Raw genomic sequence first — 9161 nt, 5'->3', positions numbered from 1 at the left:
AAAACAGGTGGTGGGTCAAGAGCAGTGTGTCAGTGTGACGTGTGCAGGTGTCTCTGTGGATCCAGGTCAAACTGAGTCACTTCAGAAGAGTCCTCCTTGGGCTGCATTCAAAGTCTGCTAACACTGAATGCCAGCTGATGGCATGAAAAGAGGCTTAAAAATAGAAGAAGAGGGAAAGAAGGCGTAGCAAGGCATCCAAAAACTTCAGAAAGGATTAGATCCTGTAGAATATATGTATTGTATATATTAATCTGTATTAATATACACTTAATATTCATATCACTATTATTTTAGTGTCATATGAAAATTATGAAATACTGTATGTTTTATCATGTCCATAATTTAAAACACACACACACACACACACACACACACACACACAGCCCCCCCAAACCTTTGAGACCTTCTGTTGTCCTTTATTGTGGTCTCACACCAAACCAGTAGGGTGTGCTCATAACTCAACATTCTGCTGGTGTTCAACCACTCTGGCCCTGTGGTGTTTTCAACACAGGTAAATAAAAGCAGCACACATTTAAGAGGTGAAAATGCCCTGTTCACACATGGCTCGTACAGTCACTTTCATGCCTCATGAAAATGACATGTTAAGAGACACCTCCCCTCCTTTGGCTCCTCTGCTAAAATGTGGACCAACCTCTTCCCCAATTCTTTTCTTCGCTTCTTCTGGGGAGCAATCCCTCAATCCAGGTCCCAGTCACCAAAGGTTCCTGTCTTCTCCCCTGAGTCTTCTTTGGGACAGCTGGCATTCTTCAGCTTCGGATACAGGGATCTTTCTGGTAGATAAACATTTTTGTGAAATGAGATAAGCTAAAGTATGTTGGCTGAATCATGGCCACACGCCACCCCATGGTACCTAAAGAACGCTTAGAAGCCATCCAATCATCTACTCCACGGCTTTCAGCTTTTTAGGAGAAGACCTCATTTCTCTTGCTGCAAAGTGAAAAAGAACCTTTTGGCAAAATGGACTCAGAGGAGAACTGAGAGATGAAAATCAAGGATGAATACAAACAGTTCCTTCTTGGATAAAAATAGCCAGCAGAACATTGCATTGCCTCTCTTCAAGACTTTCTTTATAATTTGTGGAGGAGGAATACGCTTAGTAGCCTTCCCTGGCTGTGCATGTGAAAACTCGGCTGAAGCATCCTGACAAAATGGGCAGTGTGAGCTCCTCTGCCTCCAAACACTGCTGGTGGATGTCTGTGTGGACCACTCTTGTTTAATGGTACCTGGCACAGCTGAAGAGGACTGGACCCAAACATTTCAAAGCATACACAAATTTAGATTGACCAACTGCGTGTTTAGTCACATTGCTGTTCTAGGTCTAAGTTCATTCTTCTCCACTTGAGATAGGAAATACCCGGTATTCTAAGACATCCTAGAGTTCTCATCTGTGTATCTTTATTTGAGGTACGAATATGCCTTTTCATTATTTTATTATTATTTAAAAATTTTTTAATTTAAATTTTATTTTAGAGTTGATTTACAATGTTTTGTTAGTTTCAGGTGTACAGCAAAGTGATTCAGTTATACATATACATATATTCACTCTTTTTCAGATTCTTTTCCCATATAGGTTATTACAGAATATTGAGTAGAATTCCCTGTGCTGTACAGTAGGTCCTGTTGTTTATCTATTTTATATATAGTAGTGTGTACATGTTAATCCCAAACTCTGAATTTATGCCTTTGAATATGCTTTTTTTAAATTGAGGTAAAATTGGTGTATAACATTATACTAGTTTCAGGTATACAACATCATAATTTGATGTGTGTATATACTGCAAAATGCTCACCTCCAGGAGTCTAGTTACCATCAATCATCACACAGTTGACCCCCTTCACCATTTTTGCTCACCCCAACGCTCTTCCCCTCTGATAACCACCAACCTGTTCTCTGTATCTAAGCTTTGTTTTGTTTGTTTGTTCATTTTTTAAAGATTCCACGTATTAGCAATATCATATGGTATTTGTCTTTCTCTGTCTGACTTACCTCACTCAATATGATAATCTCCAATCCACGTTGCTGCAAATGGCATTATTTCATTCTTTTTTAATGGCTGAGTAATATTCCATTGTATATATGGACCACATCTTCTTTATCTATTCCTCTGTCGATGGACATTCAAGGTCATTTCCATATCTTTGCTATTGTAAATAATGCTGCAAGGAATATAGGCGTTCATATATCTTTTCAAATTAATGTTTTCATATTCTTTGGATAAATACCCAGCAGTGGAACACCTGGGTCATATGGTAGTTTTAACCATTTTGTTTAAGGAAACTCCATACTGTTCTCCATAGAGGCTGCACCAGTTTACATTCCCACCAACAGTGCAGGAGGGTTTCCTTTTCTCCACACTTGTTATTTGTTGCTTTTTTGATGATAGCCATTCTGACAGGTGTGAGGTGATATTTCAGTGTGGTTTTGATTTGCGTTTCCCTGGTGACGAGTGATGTTGAGCATCTTTTCATGTGCCTGTTGACCGCCTGTATGTCTTCCGTGGTAAAATGTTTATTCAGATCCTCTGCCCATTTTTTATTAACAGGCTTTTTAATGTGGTAGAATCAAAAGTACATAAAACAGAGGTTACATAAAGTATGAGGCTTTATAATTAATAAGCCCTTTATTTAAAAACTAACTTACTAAGGAGTGGAGAGTGCAGCAGTGACCGCCAGGGACCCCGTGCAAGCTCTTCCTTACACCCCCGTCCTGCATTCACTCAGGGCCACATGACTGGCTCTGGCCCATGGATTGTTTGCAGAAATGATGTGTGTCTGTTCTGGGCTTCTCATGCCTGTCTTTCGTTGTGACCAGTCTCGAAGGCCGCTAGTTCCAGATGTCATGAATACTAGATGTATGAAGGCCATCCAACATTTACTAGGCTCTGCTGAGTGAGAAATAAACCTTGTGTGTGTTAAACTTTGAGATTTTAAGAAGTTTTCTGTGTGTGGCAAGCACCAACAACACTGATTAAAATATGAGGATATCAGTTTTTTATAAATTAAAAAGTTTAATTCAATTTTTACTTATGTATTTTTGAATAAATAACACATTCCCAGAGTTCATAATTTAAAAGTTCAATGGCATACCATGTGAAAAATCCCTCTTTTGCTTCTGAATCCTGGCCATTCTTCAGCACACTCCCACGCTGGGACAACCAATAATCAATAATTTCTCATTTATATTTCCAGAGATATTTCAACTATATGTAAACAAATTTCTATGTCGAATTCCCCTTTTGTATACAAGTGGAAGCATACCATAATTATTCTTCATTTTGTTTTTAGTAACCTTTTATGTATTAGAGAAATTTACCTTTTGTCTGTGATATGTGTTGATAATGCTTTTTCTTACTTTGTCGTTATCTTTTGACAAATGCTCTCATAATGAAAAAAAATTATTTTGCTTTGGTTCAATTTATGTAACAAGGTTAGAAAGATCTATTTGAGATTATATATATTTTTAATTCTCACCTGTTTTCTCTTCTTTTATTATTTCTTTTCATACATGAAAATCATTGCTATACCTGAGGTAAGGTTTGAAGGATGGGTCCGACTTTAATCTCTCCCAGATAGCTACCTGGTTGTCTCGGTTTTATTAAACACTTTGCTCACTGATTTGAAATGCAACCTTTATCATCTCTACTTTTCCAGATGTTCTGGAACAGTGTTTCCAGTGTTCTAGACGCACTGTTTATTCCATTGATCTCTCTCCCTGTTTGTGAGCCAGTATCATTTATCGTTCAGCTCATGCCAAGTTGGCTTCTGTACTTATTACTTCAGTGAAATTCCTCTGGTCCAAAGGTGCTCAGTGTAGCTGACGTTTAACACACTGTGGAGGTCTGGCCGTGGGTGGCAGGTGAGAAGGATGGGGATGGGTCTACAAAGGAAGAATGCAGTGGTACCAGGAAGGGGAGAACTCTTAGAGTCATTGTACCTTCCATGGACTGTGGCCTGAGTTAGTCATTTCTTTCTTCTTTTTTATACCTTGCGCTATGGAAGCCAGGTATACAGAGCCCCGGACAGGTAACACATTGGTGGGTGTCTACATTTTTGTACACCTTTCCCTTCCTGGCATTCATTTTGAATAATCTGCTGAAAACTCAAATTCCCTTAAATTAAGAATGGGGAGTTTCTTGTTACCCATTTTTTTTCTCCTAGAATAAGCCAATTTTTTTACAAAAAATATTTGATCAAGAAAGATTTCAGGCAGATTGTAGTAATTATTTTTTTAGTTATCCAAAGTTCTTGGAGACTGAGCAGGGTAAAAATATAGTCTCATAGTTTTTTGATATGATTTATATCTTTTATCATTCAATCTCTTTGATATATAAGCATGAGAAAGTCTTTGAGAGTAATGAAAAATTCTGAATAAGAGCATAAACAAGTTAAAAAATATTTTCAAAATTTCACCTAACTTTTATAAAGGAAACTCTGGGTACATTAAGCCTTCTTAATAATTTTCTGTCAGATTTAGAAACTTTTCATGGAATTGTAATGAAAAGCTTACTTATAATATTTGAAGTTTTTAAAAATGGGGTTATTCTGAATCAATTCTTAGATAGTTATCTTATTTTTCTTGTAAACAGGCCACTAATCATCTGTCTCATACTTAGCATTTGTCCTTGTTTTTGTCTGTGTGCTTTAATTTAACTGAAGTATTATTAATGAATAAAAGTTCACAGAATTTCTTTTTTCATCAACCTACTAAAGAGAATATTATAATTTCCAGCCCTGTTTTGCTCCTGCTAAAAAGCATATCAGTTGCCATGATCATGATGTATATCAAATCACCTCCAATTTCAGGAACTTAATATAATAATAAGTATTTACTTACCCACCAGTCTATAATCAGAGAGTCTGGCTGGGCTTGGTGGGTCTGTTCATCTGGTCTTGGGTGGAATTGGGCACAGGTCCAGCTAGGCTGAGAGAGATATCAGGACCAAGCATCTCTCACCCTCCAGCAGGCCAGCCTGGCCATACTCTCATGCTGTCGAAGCAGGAATGAGAGCAAATCCAGTTGGGCAAATGCTTTCTCAAGCCTCTGCTTGTGTCCTGTGTCCCCAAATTTCCGTGGCCAAAGCAAATCACATGGCTGAGACTTGTGTTAAGGCAGGTGGGAGATACAGTGTTTCCTGCCAAAGAGCTTGAAAGCGGAGGGGTGAGAACTGGGGCCATTAGTGCTGTCAACCCATCACAATGAAGAATAACAATGCATTACAGCAAAAGGTGCGAATTAACACTTAATTCATTGTAATTAATGACCAGACAGTACAACGTTGGGAAAGAGGAGGAAAGAAAGACCAGTGGACTTGGGGCAGAGGGCGATATTTTTCCTTTTAGATGCGGAGGAAGCAGAGAAGAGAAAGAGAGCTGTGAGGGGATTGGATGGAGACAAAGGGCACTTGAATGGATGTTTCTAAAGACCTTTTATTACAGTCACTTTAATATCATCCAAGAGGTAGTAGAAAAAAATTCCTCTTTAGTCACTTTTGGATCCCTGACTGTAATCTGCATGTGTCCCAGCCCCATAGCTGCATCTGCGGACTCAACGGTGTGAATCTCAGACCCTCTAGCCTGGGTACCCACAGCCAGGCTCCACTTGACTTGTTTAATGAATATGTTACTTTTTTTTAAGATTAAGCATTATAGTTTACTAATTAATTCTAAAATGCAGATTATGCCCCTACATTAGGGGCAATGTAGAATATTGTCCCTCAGGTTAAAATTTCTTCTATTTCTTTTAAAAAAATTCAGATCTTCAGAAATTGCAAATTGAAGAATAAAAAGCATATGATCATCTCAATAGATATAGAAAAAGCTTTGGACAAAACTCCACACTCATTTATGATAAAAACTCTCCAGAAAGTGGGCACAGAGGGAAAATACTTCAACATAATAAAGGCCATATATGACAAACCTAGAGCTAACATCATACACAATAGTGAAAAGCTGAAAGCATTTCCTCTAAGATCAGGAACAAGACAAGGATGTCCACTCTCGCCAGTTTTATTCAACATTGTTTTGCAAGTCCTTGCCTCAGCAAACAGAGAAGAAAAAGAAATAAAAGTAATCCAAATTGGAAAAGAAGAAGTAAAACTGTCACTGCAGATGACATAGAAAATCTTAAAGATGTTACCAGAAAAGTACTAGAGCTCATCAATGAATTTGGTAAAGATGCAGGATACAAAATTAATACACAGAAATCTGTTGCATTTCTATACACTAACAATGAAAGATCCTAAAGAGAAATTAAAGAAACAATCCCATTCACCACTGCAACAAAAAGAATAAAATACCTAGGAATAAACCTACCTAAGGAGGCAAAAGACCTGTACTCCGAAAACTATAAGATGTTGATGAAAGAAATCAAAGATGACACAAACAGATGGAAAGATACACCATGTTCTTGGATTGGAAGAATCAATATTGTCAAAGTGACTATACTACCCAAAGCAATCTACAGATTCAATGCAATCCCTATCAAACTACCAATGGCATTTTTCACAAAAGTAGAATGGATACGTACTTAGAACTCCAGTGGCTGCGTTCTCTGGGAAGTTGAAAGCCTCCTTAAGTGTGCTGGTTGTAAGTATTGTCTTGCAGCTCCAACCCAATCCCCCTACAATTTGCTTTGTGACCCTCGGGCTGGGCTTCTGCAAGCCATAGCTGACCTTTGCCGCCTGAATCGCTGTTAGGTTCTGCCAATAGGGGGCGCTGACGGGGTTCTGGAGGAAGAGGGGCGAGCTCCTTCCTGAAGCTCTTCAGCCCAGCGTGTGGCTGGAATAACTGTGGTTGGAGCCTTTCCAGTGTTTTCCCGTGTCCCAGGGGCCGTCACCCAGCTGACATCCCTCCACTGGGGGCTGGGCCCAGCTCTGCAGGACAATGCTCCTCTAAGTACTTTTTTATATTTTATTTATTTTAAAATTTTATTATATATTGGACTATAGTTGATTAACAACGTTGTGCTAGTTTCAAGTGTACAGCAAAGTGACTCAGTTATACATATACAAGTATTAGTTCTTTTTCAAATTCTTTTCCCATTTAGGTTCTTACAGAGTATTGAGTAGAGTTCCCTGTGCTACACTGTAGGTCCTTGCTGGCTATCTATTTTATATATAGCAGTGTGTGCATGACAATCCCAAACTCCCAATCTATCCCTCACCACCTCTTCTCTTGAGGCACCAGCAGGGGTAGGAAACTTTTGTTTAAGGCTTGAGCTGATGAGTGACCTAAAGCAATGTAACTAACCTCCAGGGACCCTAGTTAAAGAGATTCTAAGGTTACCATCCCTTCTAATTGTCCTAATATATATTTTTTCTCTGCAATGCACTCCTCTACACACACACTTGAAACAATTTCAAGTGTTTAATTTAGAAGCTGCTTCTTTGGTGCAAATTATTCTAGACAAGTGATCTAATAGATTCACTGAACTGTCTGGTGACCAGTAAGAGGAACTGTCTAATAGAAGGAAAATATAAAAGTGAGGTAACAAAGTGGAACAAAAAGCATTGTTTGGAGTGAATGAAGCTTGCCTATGTAAGAGCATATTGGAAATTAAAAATGAAATTAAAATCCTTATAATAGAAGACAAATTTGATGTACATTAAAATCATTGACTCCTTAAAATTGCAAATAAGCTTTTTCTGATTCAAGGAGTTTCTAAAATTTTATGTTAAATTTGTAACTTTTTAGTTTGAATTTCCCTGGTTAACTGTGAATCTCTTCTTACTGGCTGTCTTCCGTTTGTATAACCCGCTGAAGAATGTACTTATGATGGCAAGCGTTTTCAGTGATGTATCTGGGTAGAATCTGATCATGATTAAAATGGTTACTGCTAAATTTTAGTATTTAAATTAAAACGGGAGTTGTTTTCCTGGTGCTTGGGAGCCCCTCCCTCAGTCATTGACATAAATTTTAGTGAACAAAAGAGCTTATGGAAACGGAAGAGGCAAAATGCAGATTTGCTGGCCTTTCTGCAGTGGCGCGGGGACACAGGGGGAAGGGAATGTGACTTTGCCTTTTCTTTGACTTCTTAGTGATTCCTTGTTACCTATGTACCTGGAGACTCTAATAGCAGACACATTTTCATAAGTACAGTAGCACGCTTCATACTGGCAAGGCTGTCATGCATCCCAGGAGCTCTCTGCTGTGTTGTCATTAGAGAGTTGCCATAGAGATTTCATTAAAAAATAAGGTGTAGACGACACATTCATTTCCAAACAATTGAAAAATACTAGAAAAAGACCCCCTAATATAATATAACATAAAATATGTATAATATAATATAAACAAAAGTTCTGAGGACCCCTCCCAGACCCTTGCTTATTCTATTATTTCTAATCTCAGGAAAAATAATTTTCAAAATTAAAAGTAAATTCTCAATCATACCATGTCACTGTTTGAATAACTAATTTAAGGACTCAGTGTGTGTGGGCCTGTTTCTGTTTTGTAAATAAGTTCATCTGTATCTTTTTTAAAATTTTCTTTCTTTCTTTCTTCCTTCCTTTCTTCCTTTCTTTCTTTCTTCCTTCCATCCTTCCTTCCTTCCTTCCTTCCTTCCTTCCTTCCTTCTTTCCTTCCTTCCTTCCCTTCTTTCTTTCTTTCTTTCTTTCTTTCTTTCTTTTCTTATTAGTTATCTATTTTATACATATCAGTGTACACATGTCAATCCCAATCTCTCAGTTCATCCCACCACCACCACTCCTCGCCGCTTTCCCCCCTTGGTGTCCATACGTTTGTTCCCTACATCTATGTCTCAATTTCTGCCCTGCAAACCGGTTCCTCTGTACCATTTTTCTAGGTTCCACATATATGTGTTAATAGAAGATATTTGTTTTTCTCTTTCTGACTTACTTCACTCTGTATGACAGTCTTTAGGTCCATCCATGTCTCTACAAATGACCCAATTTTGTTCCTTTTTATGGCTGAGTAATATCCTATTGTATATATGTACCACATCTTCTTTATTTATTCCTCTCTGAGTGGGCATTTAGGTTGCTTCCATGACCTGGCTATTGTGAATAGTGCTGCAATGAACATTGGGGTGCATGTGTCTTTTTGAATTATGGTTTTCTTTGGGTATATGCCCGGTAGTGGGATTGCTGGGTCATATGGTAATTTTATGTTTAGTTTTTTAAGAA

The sequence above is a fragment of the Balaenoptera acutorostrata genome, chromosome 5, assembly GCF_949987535.1.
Source record: "Balaenoptera acutorostrata chromosome 5, mBalAcu1.1, whole genome shotgun sequence".
Classification (NCBI taxonomy): domain Eukaryota; kingdom Metazoa; phylum Chordata; class Mammalia; order Artiodactyla; family Balaenopteridae; genus Balaenoptera; species Balaenoptera acutorostrata.
Note: the sequence above shows the minus strand (reverse complement) of the source record.